Source organism: Hemicordylus capensis, chromosome 2 (genome assembly GCF_027244095.1).
Source record: "Hemicordylus capensis ecotype Gifberg chromosome 2, rHemCap1.1.pri, whole genome shotgun sequence".
Classification (NCBI taxonomy): domain Eukaryota; kingdom Metazoa; phylum Chordata; class Lepidosauria; order Squamata; family Cordylidae; genus Hemicordylus; species Hemicordylus capensis.
The window spans coordinates 280,962,736-280,987,186 of record NC_069658.1 but is presented as its reverse complement, the minus strand read 5'-3'; the positions used below and the strand labels follow the sequence as shown (position 1 = coordinate 280,987,186).

The following is a 24,451-nucleotide window of genomic DNA, read 5'->3' as shown; positions in this document are numbered from 1 at the left end:
TATAAAATAAATGCATGGGTTTTCTCTTGTTTTATGCTATTATTTTGATATTTTTTATGTTAGCCACACTTTGGGTCTTTTAAAAATAAAAGTGGAATATACATATTTTGAAATAAATATATTAATTACATACAATGCAACCATGAAGACAACCTTGTACCGTGAAGAGTTCTGAGATTATTTTTAGATGCTTACATATAGAGTAACGCTCCACTCACAGAAGTATGTTCTGCTTGCACAAGTGAGGTGCCATTGTTTTCACTGATCCCACCTGCTGCTCCACCAAAATATGTACTTGAGGGTTGGTAGACCTTAGGGACAGTAGTTGGGGGCAATAGGAACAACAGAGGGAAGGGACAAGTAGGGGGGAAATGCAAAAACAAACAAAAAAACCCCGCCCTTGCATGAACAGAATGTACTTCCATGAGCACAATGTTAATATGTATGTGAGCCATTATATTTATCACATGAACATATGGAACCCTGTCCTATCCAAGGTTTTAGGCACAAGACTTTCCAAATTCACTAACCTGACACACAGAGGATTGAGTTTGGGATACTGTGCAGGCAAAACTAAACTGTTGCCCCCTCCAAAAACGTGTTCTAAAACACAGACCCAATTGAATTGCAGCGCTACAGGCAGAAAGCCAGGGCCATAGCAAGACCAAAACCATTGAGCCTTGTTCACTGCCATCATCAGGGCCAGTGATTGATTGAGTGAGTGATCTGGCCAGATTTTGAATGGAAGCACCAGAAATATAAATGCATGCACTCTATTGAGGAAAATGAACCTGAGATCTTTCACATGATCCCAGCTGGGAAGGAGGGCAGGCTGGGGGGAAGGCATGAGCTCGGCTGCCTTCCTCCGCAGATGAGCGGTGGCTGTCTGTGCTCTTGTTGTGTGGTGCGGCGAAGGGTGTAGCCAGGAGCAGGACTTGCCCCCCTCCCGCATCCGAGGGTGTGCCGCACCATGAGCACAACAGCTGCTCGCATTAGCGCAGCCACCGTGCTTGGCAAGGATGCTCCTTCCTCCTGACTTGTTTCTGGAAATGGCGGCAGGCTAGAGGGAAGTTTTTTAAACCCAGTGCTGGTGTTCATTTAACCTCAGCTAAACACTGGAGTTAAAAGTCGGGGCAGGCAGACAGGCAGTGCCAGGATTGGGCTCGATCCTGGTGCTGCACACGAGCAGCCTTTCTGTGTCATTAAAACTTTATTTCTCCAGGATTACTCCAGCAGTTTACAAGATTCCCAATTGCCACCCTAAATAGTTATATTTACATTTCATCTTCCCATTGTGTTTGTGTGATCTTGATTATACCCCTTCATAAGTCACAATATATGCATATTCATGATACTTTTCTCCAACAGATAGATAACTACCATCACTACACATTTCATAAGTTATGTATGTGTTGTGTTAAGAAGTATTTCCTCTGGTCTGCCCTGAATCTCTTGTCAGTCAATTTCACAGAATGACCCTGAGTTTTACTGTTATGGGAGAAGGAGTAAAACTTTTCTCTATAGACTTTCTCCACACCTTACATAATTCTATAACCTTACATAACAACAGCCCTGCTGTAAGGCCCAAGGCCCATCCAGTCCAGCATCCTGTTTCATACCGTGGCCCACCGGATGCCCCTGAGAAGCCCACAGGCAAGAAGTGAAGGCATGCTCTCTCTCTTGCTGTTGCTACCCTGCAACTGGTATTGAGAGGCACCTTGCCTATGAGGCTGGAGATGGCCTATGGGCACCAAACTAGTAGCCATTGGTAGACCTGTTCTCCATAAATTTATCTAAGCCCCTTTTAAAGCCATCCAAACTGGTGGCCATCGCCACATCTTGTGGCAGAGAATTCCATAGATTAATATGTGCTGTGTGAAAATGTGTTTCCTTCTATTGGTACTAAAATTCCTGGCCTTCAGTTCCATTGGATGAGCCCTGGTTCTAGTGTTGTGAGAGACGAAGAAAAATTTCTCTCTGTCCACTCTCTCTACTTCATGTATAATTTTATACACCTCTATCATGTCTCCCCATAGTCACCTCTTTTCCAAACTAAACAGCCCCAGATGCTGTAACCTTGCCTCGTAAGGAAGGTGCTCCAGCCCCCTGATCATCTGTGTTGCCCTCTTCTGCACCATTTCCAGTTCTACAATGCCCTTCTTAAGATACAGGTATTAGAGCTATACGCAGTAGTCCAAATGTGGATGTACCATAGATTTGTATAAGGGCATTATAGCATTATCATTTTTATTTTCAGTCCCCTTTCTAATGATCCCTAGCATGGAATTAATTATATATTATCTGTTGTCTGTATAGATAAAATCGATTGCCAATCTATTGGCCAATCTCCTCAAGTTCTGGTTTTATGAGAGAGGGAGATCAATTTCTATCTGTCCACCTTCTCAACAGCATTAATAATTTTATAAACCTTTATCACATCCTCCATCCCTTACTTACTGTATTTACCTGAATCCAAAACTAGTCTCCTTCCTGGCCCCAGTTTTTTGATATTATAAATCAGGAGGTTGAGTCCTTTTGCTTTTGAGTAAATGGAGGTATGACTTGTATTTAACCTCTGCTTCTTAAATGGGTCATCTTAAATTCAGAATCATCTTTGATTTGGGTAAATATAGTATCTTTTTCTACATTAAATATACTCATGTTCTTTAGCCCTTCTTTGTAGGGAAGGTGCTTGAAACCTCTGTTTTAATTTCCTCTTTCTGAATCTTTCCTTGCACTATAATCGCTTTTTAAAAAAATTGGGACGATCAGAACTATACTATATTCCAAATAATACAGCACCAAAGATTGATACAACAACATTAACCCTATTTGGACGTAAGCGTCTGAGCCACCTAAGGGTGCCACTGAGAAGCAGCCTGCCTAGAGAGCAGGAGGCTGTTGGTTCAAATCCCCACTGGTGTTTTTCCTAGAATATGGGTAACTCCTATATTGGGCAGAAGTGATATAGGAAGGTGCTGAAAGGCATCATCTCATACTGCATGGGAGAAGGCAATGGTAAACCACTCCTGTATTCTACCAAGAAAACCACATGGTTCTGTGGTCACCAGGGGTCGACACTAACTTGATGGCACAATCTTTCCTTTCCTTTACAAAGTGTCTAAAGTGGGGCCTGTCACTCACCCCTGCCAATAAGCTGTTCATGGTTACAGCAGCATTAATCTGAAGAGGTGAAATCCATGATAGTGATGGTGGGAGACCACTGGGGCACTGCAGACTAATTTCACTGTATCTGAGAGTGATGTGCGTGCTGCTGGGGATGAGTGACGCAGCTGGGGTGGGACTCCAGGCTCTGTTTCAGACACTTGCACTCCTGTATAGCATCTTTAAAGCACACCTGAATTGGACCATTTTCAGTTCTTTCATAATTTTTAGTCGTTTCATAATTGTTCCTATTATGAAATTTGCCATTTTCAGTTCTTTCGTAATTACTGCTAATATGGAATTGGCCTTTTTCACTGCCACTGCAAATTTAATTGGATGTTCTTGTTAAACTGTCCAGTACAACCTTTACATCTCTTGCTTGGACAATTGTCATGAACTCAGCCCTGAGCCTTAGCACCGAGTTTGACCCTCAGGAGGGGGAAGCAGTCAGGCAAGACCAGAGGAGCCAGGCCTGGTTCAAGTCCTGAGCCTGCCAGCTGGGAGACCTCAGAGGCAGAGACCCCATAAGCGGAGACTCCAGAACTTGCACACATTGAGCTCAAGCCCCACTGCCCCCGATGAAACGGCCCACATCAAGTACATTGTGCTACCCAAAGCCTGCACAATGCCAGCAATGAGCTAGGAGGGATTTGATGGAGGGGAGAAGTGTGAGATTCTAGGCCAGATTACTGCCCTTTTCCATCTCTTTGCTGTCAGAGCCTGGGAGGGGTAGTCTGAGCTTAGAGGTATTTAAGACCTGATTCCACCCCAGGTGCTTGCCACAGCATGTTGCTCACTGGGAGCTATCCAGTGCTGCAACTCCTACTGCCTCACCTTGCAGGTGAGTCCAGATTTCTGGACATTGCAATAGTTACAGCCAGTTATATCATTATATTTGTGACTGGGATTATTATTTTTTTAAAATCCCAATGTGAATCCCTTTACACTAAGTCAAAATGATCAACATTCTGACTAATGGAGCGTGACTGCTATGTGAGAAGTGCTGGTGTGGCTGATGGGTGTGACTAAAACAGCACCAGCATGCATATGGGCTGCTGGAATTTTACAACGCCCCTTCCCTGGAAGTGCTCTGTGCCACTTAAAAATGTTTTGGGGTGGCACAGAAGATTTCTGAGAAAAGGGGAGTTGTCAAAATTCCCGTCACACACACATGCACATATTAACAGCAGTGCTGTAATAGTTTGGAACTCAGAAGCATCACCAGTGCTTCTCACTTGGTGCTCACACTTCATTAATAATAGTGCCAGCTATTGAATCTCATTTCCTGTTTTGTTGCCCCCTACACTCAAAGATTATCAAATATTCTTTTGTGTATCTTAATAGTCTAAAACCTTCCTAAATAACTTGATTTATCAGACTTAATTTAACTCATCACCCATCCCTGACACCAAATTGCTTATGAATACGTTCAGTAGTACCAATGCATAGAAATGGGAGGCCTCACCTTTCACTTCTCTCCACTATGACAATTGTCTGCTTATTCATACTTTCTGCTTGTGCTTCTTTAATCAGTTACCAATTCATAAGAAGACTAATCAAGAGACTTTGATGGGAAATTTCATCAAAAACATTTAGAAAGCCCAAGTATATGATGGCTACGTTCAGATGTTTTTAGCAAAGAGAGGGCTGTATGTGCCCAGCTCGAGAGGGTCTTAGAACAAACTAGTTATCTTAATTCTTATCAGTCGGGCTTCAGGCCTCAGCATAGCACAGAGACAGCACTGGTCGCTCTAGCAGATGATCTTCTTCAGGACCTTGACTAGGGTAGTGTACCTCTCTTGGGCCTTTTAGATCTCTCAGCGGCTTTTGACACTATCGATCATGCTATCCTTCTCGACCACCTGCGTGGGTTGGGTATCAGGGGCACTGTTTTACAGTGGTTCCGTTCTTACCTTAGTGGTCGTGTCCAGTCGGTGTGCATTGAGGACAGGAGCTCTGACCCATGGCCACTCCTTTATGGAGTTCCCCCAGGGTTCAGTTCTTGCCCCTGTCCTTTTTAACATCTATATGAAGCCGCTGGGTCAGGTCATTTCCCAGTTTGGGGTGAGATTTCATCAATACGCTGATGATATTTGGCTATATATTGCCATCTCAGACCATTTTGAGGACGCTGTTTCTGTTCTTACTCTATGCCTGGGATCTATTAAGGTCTGGATGAATCAAAACAAGCACAGACTGAATCCCACTAAGACTGAATTACTTTTATTCAGCCCTCGTAATGGCCAACAGCTGGATGTGAACCTTTTTTTAGATGGGGTGGTGCTGCCCTCAAAAGAGCTTGTTTGCGATTTGGGGGTCCTCTTGGACTCGTGCCTCCTGCTTGAGCAGCAGGTGGAAGCTGCGGCCAGAAGTGCTTTTGCCCAGCTTCATCTGGTTTGCCAGTTACGCCCTTACCTTGATCGGCAGGCATTAATGACAGTGACCCATGCCCTTGTTATCTCCTGTTGAGACTATTGTAACGCTCTCTATCTAGGGTTACCTTTGAGGACGATTGGGAAGCTGCAGCAGGTCTAGAATGCAGCGGCTCGTCTACTCATGGGTGCCAGAAAATATGACAGGGTAACACCTCTCCTACAGTCATTGCACTGGTTGCCTGTTTGCTTCCGAGCTCAATTTAAGGTCCTGGTTCTGACCTTCAAAGCCTTGCGGGGCCTGGTGCCTGTCTACCTACAGACTCACCTCTCTCATCCAGTTACATCCCGTCCTGTTAGATCAGCTCAGATGGATCTTCTGTCGGTCCCTGATTTCCGAGATGTTTGGGGCTCTAGGACCCATGAAAGGGTCTTTTCGGTTGCTGCCCCACTCCTTTGGAACTCTCTCCCCCTACAGATCCAACTAGCACCTTCCTTACTGATCTTCAAATTGCTATTGAAGACTTTTCTCTTTCTCCAGGCCTTTGCCCTGTAGTTCATTTTTCTGTTTTTGGTAGTTACTTTAGTTCTTGAATAATTTTTAATTATTAATGTAATGTAATTTTTAATGTTGCCTGTTTGCCTGTTGTTGTACACCGCCCAGAGTCTTCAGAGTGGGTGGTATATTAAATGTATCAAATAAATAAATGAAATGTTATGTTATGTTATGTTATGTTATGTTATGTTATGTTATGTTATGTTCTCCAAGTCTCAAAACATGATATTGAATATGGGTATCAAACTGTGGCCTTCTAGCTGTTGTTGGCCTACATTTCCTATCATCTCCAGTCACATTGGCCAGTAGCCCGGGATGATGTAAACCAATACGATCTGGAAGGCCACAGTTGACACTCTTGCTTTAGAGCAATTATCTTTATTATTTTTCAACTGGGGACCACTTGGAAGAAAATTTTCAAGAGCTGTTTCCTATTGCACTGATCACTGTGCAGTGCCGCGCTTTTCTCAGAGTCAAGGGGGCGCTCTTTAAGAGAAATAGAGCCCCGTCAAGCCCTAGCAGTATCTTAGAAGGTGTGCATAGAATGCTGAGAGGGCTCAGTTTCTCTTAAAGGAGCTTCACTGGCACTGGGCAAAGTGCAGCACTACATGGTGGGAACGGTCACTTCTGTACAGTGCCAAGGGGACTGTGCAAAAGTATTGGCTTCAGCCCAAAGCTTCACACAGACCTAATAAAAGATTAGGGAGCCAGCAGTGGTTAGGGACTCAGAAATTAGCTGTGTGCTTGTATGCTTTCTTCTTCCTTCACAAGCTCAGCTTAGTAGAACATATCCTGGCTTGATCAAACCACAGTTTGCCTTTATGTCCAAACCAGCAAACTATGGTTTGAGTTAGCCCTCCACACCTTGAATAGTCTACCGTTTGTTGATACTTGGAGGACTCTCAGGAAGAAGGAGGAAAAGTTAAATATAAAAGTTTTAAATAAATCACAGTTCTTAATTAGTTTGTAAGAACATTTTCTACTGTCATTTAAAGATTGAAATAGACTGCAGAAGTGGCTAAACACAGTGCCCTCTCCCAGAAACATCCTTTCCCCCCACTTGATTTTACTTACATTGAACATCAGGAAAGAGTTCTGCGTGACATAAAAGCTCGTTTCACATTGTGAACATTCACCTTGATAAAGCTATTTTACTACCCCTGTACTTTGTCTTGCTGTTCTTCGGATATCAAAACTTCAGGTCTTGAATGTTCTATTTTTGTTATCGCGTACTTAACTATCCTTTTAACTTATAATTAGTATAGTTAAAAGGATGGTGAAAAAAATGCATTCTTCTACTCATTTAGAGCACAAGTATTTCTTTACATGTAAAATTCCAGATGATACATGCAGCAGTAGATACAGAATTATCAGTAATTCTGTACCAGTCGATACAGATAATTCAGTAGATACAGAATTATCCCTTAAGTGGGGTGGGGAACACCTGACCTGGCTGTTCAGTAGTGAGAGAAGTGGACTCTGCATGATACTAATGCAGTTCGTGATTTGGAAGACCTGATTCCTGAACTGGGCATTGGATGGCTCTGATTATTCACTTGATAGAGGAAGAAAAATGTATCCAAATGCATGCACAGGCACAAAAACGTATATAGATGTGCTGAAAAAGTGTGCACTAGCACAGAAACAGTGGATACATGGAAAGTGCATGTGTGTCCCAAGTACAGACCCACTAGCTCCCAAATTCCTCACCTGCTAGTGTATGGTATATATTTTATTTGAGTTTCTAGTTTCTAAAAACTCAAAAGCATTTTGAAGGGAATTAACCTTCCCACTGACATGATTTCAGCTTCTTTTTAATGAATTCTCCAATTGTTGGAAGTTTTCTTGTTTTTAAATTAAGTTTGACTTTTGGATATTAAGTGAAATTAAAATTTAAAAAATGCTTCAGCTCATGCTTAGCAATGAATTTTCATATTTTTATTGTGTGGACTGCTTTTGCAGGTTGTTTTGATATTTTTCTCCGCCTCCATTGCATCTGCTCAGTGCAGACCAGCAGAGCTGCTTCCTGCAGCAAAGACATTGCTGCACACATCCCCCAGGTAATCATCTACAGCCCACTGTGATCAGTTTGCAAGTCACCTTGCAGATAAAGTTGCTCGCATCCATGCTGATTTGGACTCCAGAGTTTTGGCAGTTCTGGCAGACGTGCCTCTGGTACCATCTGGCCCTGTTGTGTTGGATTCCTTTCAGTTGGTGCAGCCTGAGGATGTGGACATGATCCTGGGCAGTGTGCGAGCGAGTATGTCCCTGTTGGTTCTGCTGGACCTCTTGGTGGCGTTCGATACCATCCACCATGGTATCCTTCTGGACTCCCTCTCGAGTATGGGAATCGGAAGTACTGTGTTGGAGTGGTTCCGGTCCTGTCTTGGGCAGGTGTGTGTGTGTGTGTGTGTGCAGAAGGTGGTGCTTGGGGACTACTGTTTGGCTCTGTGACCATCGGCCTGTGGGTTCGGTCTTGTCCACAGTGTTCGGTCTTGTCCCCCATGCTGTTTAACTTCTACATGAAACTGCTGGGAGAGGTCATCCGGGGACTTGGAATGAGTTGTCAGCAATATGCAGATGACACTCAGCTCTATCTCTCCTTCTCACCTGATCCTAGGGAGGCAGTGGATGTCCTGAATTGGGGGCTGGAGGCCATGATGGGTTGGATGTGGGCTAATAAACTGAAATTGAATCCAGACAAGACGGAGGTAATGTTGGACAGTAGGAGAGCCAATCAGAATGAGGAGATTTTAATGGATTGGGTTGCACTCCCCTTGAAGGAGCAAGTACACAGCTTAGGGGGTTTTACTGGACCCGGCTCTGCTTTTGGAAGCTCAGGTAGAGGTGGTGGCCAGGGGTGCCTTTGCACGACTTCGGCTAGTGCGCCAGCTGTGTCCTTTTATTGAGAAGGCAGTTACCCATGCCTTGGTCACATCACAGGTGGATTACTGTAACACATTCTACGTGGGGCTGTCCTTGAAGAATATCTGGAAACTGCAGCTAAGGGTTTTTTTGGAGCTGCCCGTTGGGAGCACATCACACCCATTTTGAAAGAGCGGCACTGGCTACCAGTTTGTTTCTGGGTCCAATTCAAGGTGCTGGTTTTGACCCTTAAAGCCCTTAATGGTTTGGACCCGGGATACCTGAGGGACTGCCTGCTCTTGCTATTTGCTTGACGAGGTCATCTGGCAGGGCTCTGCTCTGGGTGCCAACAATGAGGGAGGCTCGGTTGTCATGCACGCAGACAGGGCCTTCTCTGTTGCTGCCCCCAGACTCTGGAATGCTCTCCCAGTGGCTATCCGCTCCTCGGTCTCCATCACAGCTTTTAGAAAGCATGTTAAATCTTTGCTTTTTACCCAGGCTTTTATATGATTGTCTCTGCTTCTGCTTCTTTGTATTGTTGTACTGTTGTTATGCTTGTGTTTTACATTTTTAATCAGATTTGGTTTATATTTTAGCTTAATATTTTATTTGTGTCATTTTTATAATTTTGTTTTTAATTTTGTGTAAACCGCCTTGGGATTGTTTTAATGAAAGGCGGTATATAAATTTAACAATAAACAAACAAACAAACAAACAAAAGTTTTAAACTGACCCACACTTTTGACCATACATGAAGAAACATAATTTGTAATACTGATTGTATCTTATTCTGGTTCCCAAAAGTTAGAAGACAATTGACAGTAAGCATAGAGTAGCACAATAGCATGCACGGTCTCGAACTTACTGTTTTAGAAAGATCAATAAAGATGTCAGCCACAGACATGGAAAATCTTCCCTTGTTGTGCTAACTAGCCTTGTTTATTTCAGGAGCGCAATTAGTGAGTGGCCACATTTCCACACAGAGAATGGGCCCCTCCATTAAAAGGTAGTTAATTTTGCTCCAAATTTAAATCAGAGTGGAGTAAAGTGTGTGTCCTGGGAAATGTGAATATGTGAAATAGTCTTTCATTTTTAATTTCATTGGTCAGGATAGCACATTTGATTTGTGTACAGTCTCAAGATCCATCTTCTTTGCCTACTAAAGTGCTTGGAACCAGAAGGCTCAATGTCCTATATGTTTGGGAAACGTAATGTCCACAGGTGACAGAGAGCCATGTGGAAGTTATGAAAGTCCTCTGTGTAGAATTAATTTGGATGTCTGTTTCCCAACAACTCTTGCTATAGGGAGACCACTGTTCTTTAGATAAAAAGTCCTTTTGTTGTAGTTACCCTGCCCTTCCTTGTAGTTATAGCTAGTATCCTTCCTCTCAGGCTATTGCAAGTGCATTCTTTTAGACAGATGATTCCTTAGGCCCAGGTCGAATAATTTAATCTCTTGTGCTGTTTGTTCTGGGTGCAGCAGTGGAGGCAAATGCTCCACTGCTGCCAAAGATGATTACTCCTTGTCCCAGCAGCTTCTGAAGCAGGTAATAAAGATCCTATCATGTATTTTCACAACATGAAAGATAGTTCAAAAAGCTGATTGCTATGTTATAACCTAACTGACCAATGTGTTTCTTCCCTCCCTTTCCTGTCTAAAGACAGCTTCTGAGTTGGTGTGTGTACTATCTGTCAGAAATATATTCTCTCTGCTCCTCTCTGCTCCCAAATCAAGATCCTGAGAACTGGCTGTTATATAGTGAGACTTTTACATAGGAATGGTGTGTAGAGTGTAACGATAGTGTGTAAGTGTATGTGATATTTCAAAGAACTACACAGGAGCTATTGCCTGATGTTTGCCTCAATGGGACAATACAAGTTTCTTTAAATGTAATATGAAATTTAGCATAGTTTAATTGAAAAAAAGTTATTTGGTTATTAGAGGAGTGGAATAACTGGATTGCTGTATACTGGCAGTTAGCAAAAAAATGCATAGTGCTTTTGCATATATATTTATATATATTTGGTATATCCAAAGTTATAGCATCCCATACAGACATGAAATAAAGCACCATCCTGAGAAGTGTTTGTTTTGTGATGGTGTCAGCATGTACAAATAAGAAACTTATATAATGAAAGTGGTATTGGAATCTTAACTCCAGAGGGTGTCATTTGTCCTTGGAGAGAAGAAACTTTATGAACAAATATACAGTAGGATGAAAATGCTGGAGCTGATGTATTTGTGGCAGTCCAAAAGTGGGGAACAAAAGTTGGATAACTTAGGGATAACAAAGTTCCATCGTTGCACTCTGTCTGCAATTGTATAAGCCCTCCCCATACATCATACAAAAGAGATGCCAAAGTGGCTGTTTATCTAGCATATATTTGAGCCTCTTCACAATACTAGCTTGAAGCAACTTCTTCAGCACTCTAATTTTACAGGGTGGAAACATATTTGTTGGATAAGGCAGTATAGCCTGGGAACTGCTATCAAATCCAGTAACCAGGTTGCAGCTGTTTGTTGCAACGAACTTCATGAAGTGGACACCTCACCTGTGATGAGCTAGTTTGAGGCTGCCAACTGCTTTTCACATAGGCTGTTGATGAGCCGTCAGGCTGTAATAACTTTTGGTCACTACAGAGCGAGCTGGATTTGCAGAAGCAACATGCAGGTGAAAGGTTCTGTATTCCATTATCGGCCTCCTAAGCTGTCTTGTGCCACGCACAAAAGCTGTCTGTTTGTACACTTGTCATATTTGGTATCTTGGACTAGAACTCGGGAGAAATTAACATAATTTCTTTAAGAAGGCAGGCTAATAGTACTGGATACACAACATTGTAGAGCACATTAATGAACAAATATTCATATTTGCTTCAACAAGAAATATTTCCTTTTAGAAGAAAACATGACAATATCAGATTTGTCTAAATAAAGGCTGAATTTATTCAGCAATATTCATCTTTGTCCTTCACTTGGCATTTTTCCCCAAGTGAATATAAGTCTGTAAATATAGTGTTGTAAACATGAGCTAATCCTTAGCAACAACCTGGAAAGTTGATGTTTCCCCCAGCCTCTTACTATAATAAATTCAGACACACAGAATTTGATTGCGTTAAACACAGTATTCATAAGGCTAGTACGTACTAATGTCTTGTTAGAAAGCTGAGAAAAGAACTCTTTTGTATTCTCTATATAATATAATTGCACCACATTTTCCTTCATAAGATGTTGAAAGATGCTTTTAAAAAATGGAACTTTCCCCCTTCTCTCTTCTGCTTTTACATTTTGGTGGAATTGTCTTATATGTGTGTTTCCTCCCATAATAGTCAACATTGTCAAAACACTTTACTGTGTGCATCTTGATAATAGCAAGCTTTATGGGTTAAGATTATAAACATATTAGTTTAAATCTTCCTGTGGGTAAATTTTGCAGTTGATTGTAGTTTGCCAAAGAAGCTATTCCCAATCAGAAAATATTCTTAGTTTCCTTCTCTTGGAAGGTATAATGGTTCAATAGTAACCCGAATAAATAATAGATCTTTGTGTACAACTGGTTTAAAATCAATCTTCACTGTTCATTTTAGAAATGCTCTTAAATGTATTTATTTGTTGCTTTATATTTGCTTAGGGAATGTTTTTGTAGACTTGAGTGGTAAAGGCCATGCATGTTTGAATTTTGCAACTCCCTAAACACTGTAATTGCAAAGTACTAAAGATGTGGCAACCCACATGTAGAAAAGATAGTTTACATGTAGCTTTTCTATAGTGAAATATTTTATTCAGTTTTCCAATGCCTTAACATTGTGGTCAGCATTGCCATCAAGCTATGGTTATAAGAAGTGATACAATCTGTGAAGCATTTCCCATTAGGTAGACACCATGTCTTTAAATTATGGCAATTTCTTAAGATTTTAAAGCAAAATGAGCTCTTAGGAGTGTGATTAATAGCTGGGAATGAGGATAACACTGGGTCATCAGTGGCACTCCATTACAAAAAAGGTTGAACTAATAAAAGCATCCATCTGTTTGACCAATAAAGCATTTGAATGATATGCTTGTAGTTTTTATCATATAGTACTTACTTGCCCTGAATAAACTGTGATTTTACGTGCTGGAAAAAGACCACAGAAGAGGCAATTCAGTTCCAATGTGAGGGTATCTTAATGCTGAAATAGCAGATTGTTTGCATGTTCCACGTTTTTAATTGGGTTTCAAAAATTGTGAGATTGGACATATTATTTCTGAGTGGTGTTGTAGGTTTAAAACACTGTGTGAGGCTAAGGACTCCTACGATAAACTACCTTCCATACTGCAGTCAATGACAAGATGTACAAGGTGCGGCAGACAGTGTGAGGAGAAAGATTTACTCAATTGCAGCTCTCTCTCTTTGAATGGCCAGCTAATCAGGCATGCCATGTATGCCTGTTGTGGGAGAATACTTCCTGTTGCTTGGACCATCTCTCATAGGATACAATAAATGTTGCCCAGATTTTTGAGACTGAAGCCCTCCATTTATCAGAAGAGTAGATAAATTCCTGCTGTTGCAATACAGATTGTGATTATAAAGCTAGGGTGGATTTAATCGGACCAGACAAGCATGCCTAGTTCATATCAACAGCCTTGCTTTCAGAAAGCTGGCCCTGCATAGAGGAGCTTTCTTTTGATGGAGAAGAATACAAAATGACCACTCCCTTCTCTTCCCAAACAGCCACATATCAATATTGGTACCAGAGTTCTAGACATCATTCATCCTATCAATCTCATATTAACCTTGGCTCCTTAAAGACCTCACAGAGGCCTTTCACACAACTGGGGGCATGGGGTGAAGACTGAGTCCAGTTTGCCTTCCCCCCAGAAGATGAAATAAATGTTGCTGGGAGCATGGACCCCCACCAATTAACGTGGTGCACATTAGGGGATTCCCCCAGGAGATGGGCTCTCTAGGTGCCTGTCTGTGTCATCCTGGCAGCCGCGTTAAAGGTGCACCTGTACCCTTAACCCTGGCTAACAACCAGGCTATGGAGCTGTGTTTGCCGGCATGGCAACACCAGGATCTGTGTGGATCCCAGCAGTTCTCATGGGCCTGGGCCTGGCTGCTCATGAGAACAGCCTGGGCCTGGCTGCTCATGAGAACAGTCTTACAGTCTTGCATCTCTAGGAAAAGCCACCTGCAGTCCAAGCTGAAATTTTCTTCCTCAGAATGGGGAATAACTTATCACAGCCTTTATCCTTTGGCTTTCCACCATAAGAAATTTCCACCCTCTGATAGAAGGGGGCAATACAAGTTGTCCTTCCATCACAATGTCTTGTTGGGGTCTGTTCTTGCTACTTCATGGCACCAATGAACAGAGTTTTTCACCTAATTTTAACTTGGAGATGTCAACACATTTATACTGCTCAGAATCTTCTATATGCTCTCCCTGGCCTACATTTTTTCTCTCCTTAATCCTGATATCTGCTTTTATCTTGGCAGAGCTCAAAAACACCTAATTTCTTATTAGCACTGCCTGTTTCTGGCCCCAGCACCACAAGTACTTTTGTTTTGCTGTAGGATCTTGATCTTTTCAAACTGGACTCTGTTCTTTTGGATTCCATGGCCCCCAAAACATTTATGAAGTTTGGGGCTGTAGTTGCTGCTGAGCTTCAGTTCTAAGATTTGTCTATGTTTAGATAGAAAAATGACTTCGAGTGACCGATACTTGGCACAAACTACACAGGCTCCGTAAATCACATCTATGTCGCATTCAGTGAATCAAGCAAGACTTCTTTTTAAGATCTAGCCTACTTACTTTTGGATTGGGCTGCCAGTGTTATCAACATGATCAAGGCTTTCTCCATGTCCCTTCCTGTTCAGATGGCTAACCAGGTTCAGTGCCTGTTAGGTATCACAATGGTCACTGCATTTGTTACCGCAAATTCTCAGCTCTGTGTGGTACATTACTGGTGACCAGATTTCCAGTCAATCAGTCCAGGTTGTTCCAAATTACAGAAAAGATCTGCCAGTTGTAACAGCTTGGGAGAACTCTGAAAATCATATGAGTAAAGAAACACATTTATTTGCTAAATCATTAAATTTCACTCCTTCCTTGTCTTGGGGCTGCATGCCTCATCTGTGTTCTGCAGCCTGGGTTCTTCAATTTCTGCATGTTCATATAGCAGCAATTTCTGCTTGCCTCTCTCCACTGGGGTTCTTGTGTTCTTCCACCTGGGGTCTTGCCTCTCTCCACTGGAGTCCAGTGTTCTTCCACCTGTTGATGAAACAGTCCTTCTAGGGACTGTAACTGGCAGTGTTCTGTCCCACATGGATTCTGTCTTTGGTGGTTACTTAGGAGTTACAAAAGACTTTTGAGCACATAGTATCTGTGCTCTTTGCCCCCTGTCATTCAAGACAACCTTTTGGGTAGCTACTACTTCTACCAAAGGGCTTGTAAACTGTGCATCTAAGCCATGAACTTTCATCAGTCTACATCACAATAAGGGTGGTCTTATGCCCTGACATTTTCTTCCCCGATAAGGCTGCTTTGGACTTCCATGTCAATCAAGATTAGGTCCTTTTTGTCTTTTCCAGGTGGACCAAATATAGCTCTAGAATATATCTACATTAAGTCAGATATTTAAAGGGCCTTTTTACCTTGAACAATGGCATCATTCCACAAAGAAGTTAGCTCATTATTCTACTATGGTAAACTTAAGAGAGGCCATCATATTTAGCAATAGCAATAGCACTTACATTTATATACCGCTCTATAGCCGGAGCTCTCTAAGCGGTTTACAATGATTTTTAGCATATTGCCCCCAACATTCTGGGTACTCATTTTACTGACCTCGGAAGGATGGAAGGCTGAGTCAGCCTTGAGCCCCTGGTCAGGATCGAACTTGTAACCTTCTGGTTACAGGGCGGCAGTTTTACCACTGCACCACCAGGGGCTCATATTTCCTTGTAATGCCTGTTCACTGGATTGTTTCCACTATCAAACAAGCTGGCAAGACAACCTCTCCCATGTTCTGTTAAGGAGCCTTCTACAAGAGGCACAAAAATCTCATCAGCCTTTTCCAAGGCCATTGCTTTGAATAGACTGAAAGGAAGGAATCGGGAATGGTGCAATACAGTTTATTAGATCCCCACACGTTTCAAGTAAAACTCTTCTTTAGGGGAAGTAGTTTACAGGGCACAATACTTGACATCTAAACAATTTAGCTAAGCTCTTGGTTTTGAGGGGCTTGGGGGTGCTTTACATGTTCCCATAAAAAGGAGAAAAAATGCCAAGACAGATGATATTTAGAATGTTGCTATATCTAGCTGGCAATGGATGTCATAAATACTTCTGCTGCAAATTTTTAACTAATCAGTTTTAACTAATATTTTAACTTTTTTTTTTTGTCATTTATTTTGTTTTGTTGTAAACTGCCCAGAGACATACGTTTGGGGCAATATAAAAATATGTTAAATAAAACAAACAAATAAATAAAAATATGGGGCTAAGAGATTGTTTCATCACCTCCATGCTACTTAAGAACAATTCCTGCTGAACTCCTTCCTCCTACCTCCACCCCAGGCATCAGGAACAACAAGCAGTATGCAATGAGTTTTCAGGCTGATATTAGGGTAATTGTGCAGTGGGGAAGTAACTCGCCTAGGGAGCAAGAGGTTGCTGGTTCGAATCCCTGCTGGTATGTTTCCCAGAAACACCTATATTGGGCAGCAGTGATATAGAAAGATGCTGAAAGGCATCATCTCATACTGTGCGGGAGATGGCAATGATAAACCCCTACTTTATTCTACCAAAGACAACCACAGGGCTCGTGGGCACCAGGAGTTGACACTGACTCGACGGCACAACTTCACCTTTACTTTATGTGCCGAATCAGTTTATGATCGAACTAGTCCTGGGACAATTCGAACTGCTTTGAGCTGATTTGTTGGTTTGACCGGACCAGCCAGTTGGTCTTAATTTGGTTTGAATTTCAACCAAACTGCTGCTACCAGTCTGTGCACACCCCTATATTAGGGTGTGATATGGCACAACCAACAGAACACAGCTTTTAAAAAACTAGTGTGGGAAGATTCTGCTCCTCGCCGCACCACCTCCAATGCTTCATTTATGGTCTCTTTTCTTCTTCTCCCCATTTTTAGGTTTGATGTGATTCGATCCTGACACACAGTTCTATTTCCATCAGATCTGGTTTGGCCCTCAGTAGGAAGTTATGATCTTGCTTTTGCTACAGTTTCCTTCCCAGTATGCTGTAGAAAATGACTCTCATCCTGACATTGTTTTCAACCAGTTGGCCTAGATCTCATGTTGCTCCTTTTTGTGTGCCCTTGTGACAGTTTTGTCATGGTCAGACATGTCATGGATCTCCTTCACATATGCAGTAGTTTTGTCAATAGCAAGCAGTCCAGAGGGTGGGCTTTTGGGAAGAGAGGACTATCACTTCAGACTTAGTTGGATCAAATTTTGTCTCGACTGAGCCTTAGAAACCAGCACTGCCCTGCTTTCCTTCACAGCTGAGTAACCACAACATTCACCCACACTTCAGGGATTAGGCCAAAGGACTTCACTGATCCGATTATGTAGCCTCAGGAAAGCTCTTGCTATGGAAATGAAGCACTGATGACATTTTTGAAGAGTACTGTCCAGATACTGACCACAGCATTTTAAATTCTCTTAATATTTGATTCCGTTCACTGCAGCTTGGCCTAGCTCTCTATAAAAATCACTTACCACATCTGACACAATTGCATTGATATAAGAACTCTGTATTTTGGATTCTATACTAGTGTGCCAGAATATGGCTTTTCCCTCCCTTTCCTAAAGGTCCACAAGTGAAACCATCAAATTCTCACCCATTCTGCAATCCATTATTTCAGCTGAGAGATGGCAAAAAAAAAAAAATTGGGACTTGATAGAACCTAATTTTAGAGATGCCACGAGTGATCCGAGGCTACAGAAGTGATATAATGATGGCATGATATAATGATATCTTTCATAGGCAGGGGCGCACCAAGGTAACTTGGGTGCCTGGACTGCCCAGCTGCAGGCCTGCCCCCCCCCCGGAAGCTCCCCCCCCATTTTCAGGGGGGGCTTGCCCCACCAAAGCGCAGAGTATTTTTTGTTTCAAAACTCTTACTGCAGCAAAGGGGTGGCTGTGGGGAGGAGCAGAGCAGCCTCTCCCTTCTCCTCCCTCCCCCGGCAGTGGTTGGTTATGAGGAGGAACGATGCTGAGCCCATCCGCTCAGGCCAGCATCTTGAAGCAACTGCAAGGCGCGCCTATGCAGTTTAGAGAACATTGCAAGCCCATGGGGCAGGGGCAGGGTGCTTCAGCTGCTGTAGATTCTCAGCCCCAGCCATTTATTTATTTGTTTATTATTTTATTTATTTATTCGATTCCTATACTGCCCTTCCAAAAATGGCTCAGGGTGGTTTACACAGAGAAACAACAAATAAATAAGATGGATTCCTCTCCCCAAAGGGCTCACAGTCTAAAAATAAACATAAGACAGACACCAGCAACGGTCACTGGAAGTACTGTGCTGGGGGTGGATAGGGCCAGTTACTCTCCCCCTGCTAAATAAAGAGAATCACCACATTAAAAGGTGCCTCTTTCCCAAGTTAGCATGGGTTTGGAGGCTCCCTGGACCTTGGAGGACCGGGCCAGGTCCCCAAGGTCCGGGGGTTAGTGCACCTCTGGTAATAGGCCCCTATCCAACCCCAGCACAGCCTCCCTTCAGTGGCTGTTGCTGGTGTCTACCTTATGTTTCTTAGATTGTGAGCCCTTTGGGAACAGGGGACCATCTCATGTATGTATGCTTGTATGTATGTATGTATGTATGTATGTATGTATTTATTTAAATGTAAACCTTTGAGAACTCTGGTTGAAGAGCGGTATATACATATTCATCTTCGTCATAGTTGTAGTAGTGGTAGTATAATGATGGCATTTTATTTATATATATATATATATATATATATATATATATATATATATATATAGCAGTTGACATCCTGTCTAATGAAGCACTGGTGCAACGGGAGAAACACCACTGCTTCTGAAAAGTTTAACTAATTCAGCTCCACTGCTTGGCTCAGCAGTGGAGGCAAATTTCAGTAACCTCCCATTCACCTGGAAGTGCTGTGTGCAGCCTGAAAACATGCCCCTGAGGGTTATGCAGGCTGACACAAAGGGCTTTCTAGGGAAGGAGAGGTCAATTGAAATTCCCTCTTCCCCCGTGTCACATGCATGCACGGACTGGTGTAGCATTAGTCTGAAATTCCCCATCTGCAGGAACTTCCCTGTGCCATTTGAAAATGTGTCCCTGGGGGTTGTGAAGCCTGTCACAAAGAGCTTCTGGGGGGATGTGAGGTCATTGAAAACTTCTCCCCCCATCCTCCAACATGCACACTAGCACTGGTGCCTTGTTAGTCAGAGGGGCGATTCACACAACCAAGTGGGCAGGCAGGATTCAACCTACCTTCCCCCAGATGACCGCTATCAGCCCCTGCTGTGCACAAGCTACATGCCTACATGACCCGCACTGCCAGGAGCAGCACAGATGACTATCCATACTGCTCTCAGCAGCACAGAACAACAGAGGCCAGGACTCATTATCCCAGCCTCTGATAAGGTACAGTAAACTGGGGGATTCCCCCGGGAGATGGGCGCTCTAGGCTGCTCATGCTGACACACAATCCTGGGAGCCAGGGTAAGAGCGCATTTGCACCCTGAACCTTTGCTAGGAGCCGGGCTTCAGTGCTGGGTTTGACGCCTAAGGGCCACCGGGATCCACACAGATCCCAGTGGCTTTCACAGGCAACCAAGCCCAGGCTTGGCTGCTTGTGAGAACAGCCTCAGAATGTCAGCCACTGTGTGTACATCTCCACCAGCCTCTTAACCTGGGTCTTATATAGACGTAGCCAAACCAATGTAGAAGAAATCCTAGCTTCCACAAGAGATTTCAAAATGTGGCCAGACATTTATAATATTACCCAGTCAGAATTTCTAAACTTCTTAGGGGCATCTGTACGTGTGTGTATTATGGGATTGGCTGGTACTGGTACTACCATCTACAGGTGAAACTCGGAAAATTAGAATATCGTGCAAAAGTCCATTAATTTCAGTAATGCAAATTAAAAGGTGAAACTGATATATGAGACAGACGCATGACATGCAAAGCGAGATAAGTCAAGCCTTAATTTGTTATAATTGTGATGATCATGGCGTACAGCTCATGAAAACCCCAAATCCACAATCTCAGAAAATTAAAATATTACATGGAACCAAGAAGACAAGGATTGAAGAATAGAACAATATCGCACCTCTGAAAAGTATACAGTGTACTGTGTTTGATTGCCACCAAACTCGCCTGACCTGACCCCATAGAGAATCTATGGGGCATTGCCAAGAGAAGGATGAGAGACATGAGACCAAACAATGCAGAATTGCTGAAGGCCGCTAATGAAGCATCCTGGTCTTCCATAATACCTCATCAGTGCCACAGGCTGATAGCATCCATGCCACGCCGCATTGAGGCAGTAATTGCTGCAAAAGGGGCCCAAACCAAGTGCTGAATACATATGCATGCTTATACTTTTCAGAGGTCCGATATTGTTCTATTCTTCAATCCTTGTCTTCTTGCTTCCATGTAATATTCTAATTTTCTGAGATTGTGGATTTGGGGTTTTCATGAGCTGTACGCCATGATCATCACAATTATAACAAATTAAGGCTTGACTTATCTCGCTTTGCATGTCATGCGTCTGTCTCATATATCAGTTTCACCTTTTAATTTGCATTACTGAAATTAATGGACTTTTGCACGATATTCTAATTTTCCGAGTTTCACCTGTATATACATAATTCTCTAAGGTGTGCATGGCAGCTCTCGTGAGAGTTCATGAGCAGAAGCACCATGGTGATTGGGCAGTGGGGATTCCATATGCAGATAGGAAGGAGGAACCTGTGATGATTAAGGTCAGTTGGAATGCAACTGTTACTGGTCAGAAGATGTTCTTGATTGTAGAGGAAAGGAATATCTATCTATCTGTCTGTATGTCTGTCTGTCATAGGATAGCAGGCAGGGATCTGTGATCCCTTTCCTGTCTGTGAAGAGAGGGGTCGTGAGGGAGGAAAGAGCCCCTTTGGGAGAAGGAGGCTGCTGTTGTGTGAATTAGATGAGGAAAAAAGATGAACAAGATCTCATGATGATGAAAAAAGATGAACAAGGAAGGGAGAGGGGGGGAAATAAGGGAGGGGTAGAGAGAGTGGAGGAGAGAGAAACAGAAAAAGAGGGGAGGGGAAGAGAGAAAGAAGGGCAGCCATGGTGGCGACGGCAGCAAGGAAGGGTCCAGTCAAGCACAGCTTCTGTTTGGGGCTACTGAGGCCATTGATGCAGGCAGGCAGGCAAGGGACGGGCCCAGGCCTGTCCGTGGCCTGAGGGGAATTGTTTTTAAAAAATATTTATTTTGTATTTATATCCCGCTCTTCCTCCAAGGAGCCCAGAGCAGTGTACTACATACTTAAGTTTCTCCTCACAACAACCCTGTGAAGTAGGTTAGGCTGAGAAGTGACTGGCCCAGAGTCACCCAGCAAGTCTCATGGCTGAATGGGGATTTGAACTCGGGTCTCCCCGGTCCTAGTCCAGCACTCTAACCACTAACCAATGAGAGGCCATGGAGGTGGCGGCAGTGAGGAAGGGCCTAGTCCACCACTGCTGCTGCTCCTGAGGGGAGGAGCAGGGGTGGGGAGAAGGTGGGGAAGTCTCTGGGGATAGGGGGCTGCAGCTTGGCCAGTAGGTGCCACAACTCTATAGCCATGACCAAGAGGGGTGAGGGGGATGGAAGCAACAGGATGGAGGAGGAGGAGCAGGAGTGTGGTTCAGGTGAGGGTGGAGAATTCTCTTGAGGTAAGGGGGGCTGTGGCAGGGGGTGGGGGCAGCAATCAAGTACTAGTGTGCAGATGCTCTGCATGGGTTAAGCTAGTATGTATTAACACTCGACTGACAGATTTAATATCATCGGTGAGAGAAAGGAAATTCCCACTACCTTTATATTGGTCTAAGCCCATCGTTTTAATTTGTGCCTCTAACTTTCATACTCATGCCATTGATTGTTCTGAACTTCTGTTTTAAGTGGAAAGTTACATGCCAATTTTTGTATTTACATATAACAGATTACACTTTTCACGAGATTCCAAAAGTATTCCGATTTGGAGGTATTAGTATTTGCTTTAAACAAGTTCATGGACAAAACTAGGAAGATATTGCTTATCTCTCTTTTTTAAAAGAGTGTGATATATTTTCTCTGTAAAAATAAATTTTGAAATTGACTACTGCATGTTTGTGACTTCCAGTCCTGTCTCTAAAAGCAGTGGAAAAAGAATTAATAGAGTTTCATTTGATCTCAGGTAGTGTAGGGACTGAAGCACAGATAGGTTAACTGCAAATTGTTGTTTAGCAGCAACCTGGCACTGTATAAACAAGTAGTCCTGGTCCCCAACTGGTTTGATTTCATGGTGGTCAACAGCTGATGCCTGTAACATACAACCTTCCTGCTCCTCTAAATGTCAGGAGGATGACTGTTTGTTTGTCTTGACCTCTCCCCAGCTGTTTACTCTGCAATGCATTTGCCTCAACCTTGATTCCCTGAAAGTGGCCCCTTTCTCCTCCCTCTTCTGTTTACAGTTGTCCTGCCCTGAGTGTCACCTATGAAATCTGTTGATTATTCCACCTGGTTAATGTTAAATTGCTCTTGCAAGATGATGTGTTTGTTCATAAACACAAACGCCAGGGCCCTTGTTTACTGTACCCATGGCAGCAATCAGTTATTAAACAAATATTGCTTTGTTTGCGGGTGTGAGCAGCAGTTTAGCCTGCAAGGCCTGAGGGAAAAAAACTTTAAAAGCTAGGATTTTGATAAAGAAGAAAAGGGGAACTTGTCCCTGGAATGTGGCTGAAACTGACTTAGGTTTGTTTTTCTTATCTTTAACTTTGGATGAAGGGGCTACAAAGATTAGCAAATTGTTTGGTTTTTTTCCAAGAGATTTCCTTAGTGTAATGATATCTATCCAGTTGTTTGCTTTTTCAGAAGGGAGAGAGCACTCCTGCAAGACGGCTAGCACAGTTATAGAGCATCTGATGGCTAGAAAATTCTTTATGGATCAAACAAGGACTTTAAATGTCTAGGACAAAGGGATAGGGCTATGAACAAGGTAATCATCAAAAAACAAAACCCCCTCTTTTGAATGATGCATGTGATTTTGTGCTTTTGGGTTATTGTGTGTATGTGGGGTGTTATTGTGTGTGTGTTTGTGAGAATGTGTGCATGTTTCTTTTAACAAGCTATTGATGCTTGTTTCCTCTGTGAAGTTAGGAAATGGAAATGTTTCACTTGTTTTAGAGGACAGCTAATGAAAACTCTCAAAAGGATGGCAAATAATATAAAGACAGTTATCTAATATATAATTTCCTGGTATATTTTGATCTGCTTGTGTACTTGATTGCCATGTATTATTGTGTAGTAACCTTATGTTTGAAAGAGCATTTACATCTTTAAATGCTATGTATTGTCATATTTCTTTCCTAATTTTCAAGAGTCTTAATGAGATAAATCTATAGGAATATAGTAGTAGTTATACTATTTTACAAAGAAGTGGAGGAGGGCATTCACTTTCTGTCTCCCCTCTCACCCCGCAATTGTTGTTATGGGTACCTTCTACAAAACAATAGAATGCTATATTCCCCACTGATTTCAGTGGGGCAGTGTGGGATTTTGCACAATGATAATTAAATAAAGGGTGATTGTGGCAGGAGCCTTACTTGGTAGATTGCATCCTATGTCGGTTAAATATCCGATAGGAACTGTTAGCTTTTAACTTTAAATCCTAAGGAAACAGAAGAGTTAATATTTTTGAAAAGTAAATGTTACCTTTTTATATTTAATGCAGAGGTCTGTAACATTATATGTAAGAACTCCTATTAAAATTATTAGAAAACAAAATATAAGTTCCTAAGGAGTTTTTGAAGGATCAGATTAAATGATTGACCTGTTAGTCATTCAGGCAAGTAGACAAGAAAAGGTTGGCAATATCCTTATAGATGGCATTCACTAACATGCTATAATGATCCGAAACATATTGTTCCTTGTGATTGCTAGAGCAGTCATGGGGTTTGAGGTGAATCAGAAGGCACTTGAAGTGTGTGGCCTAGCCAGGCAGTCATTAATTGACTAGTATCACCGTGATGAATCAGTTTCTCTTTCAGCATCAAACAATGACAAAAGATTGAATGAGAAGCTATATAGTGCTGTAGCTCGACGAAGCACCACTTGACCATGAAGATTATTCTGATCCTGAAGTCTAAGATACTTAGGCTGCAATCTAGTGCATGCTTACTTGGGAGTAAACATTTTTGAACATGTTAAGACTTATTTCTGAGAAAACATGCATGGAATTGGACCACTGGAGGGTGTTTTGTTTGTTTTTTTAATTTATAAAGCA

The 24,451-nt window shown here is 42.5% G+C and overlaps 1 protein-coding gene across 18 annotated transcripts in view; it reads left to right on the top strand.

Moving 5' to 3' along the window:
* The window catches only part of FOXP1 (forkhead box P1), an 823,426-nt gene that overhangs the window by 489,938 nt on the left and 309,037 nt on the right, over positions 1-24,451 (top strand). For 2 of the 18 annotated variants that reach the window (XM_053290513.1, XM_053290511.1), the window contains one exon: positions 23,041-23,164. The exons of 15 other annotated variants lie outside the window; for them this stretch is intronic. The gene's annotated coding sequence lies outside the window, so the exon portion shown is untranslated. Of the gene's footprint in view, positions 1-22,860; positions 22,921-23,040; positions 23,165-24,451 lie in introns of those variants that run through there. One more of the 18 variants, XM_053290519.1, reaches the window with a different exon arrangement.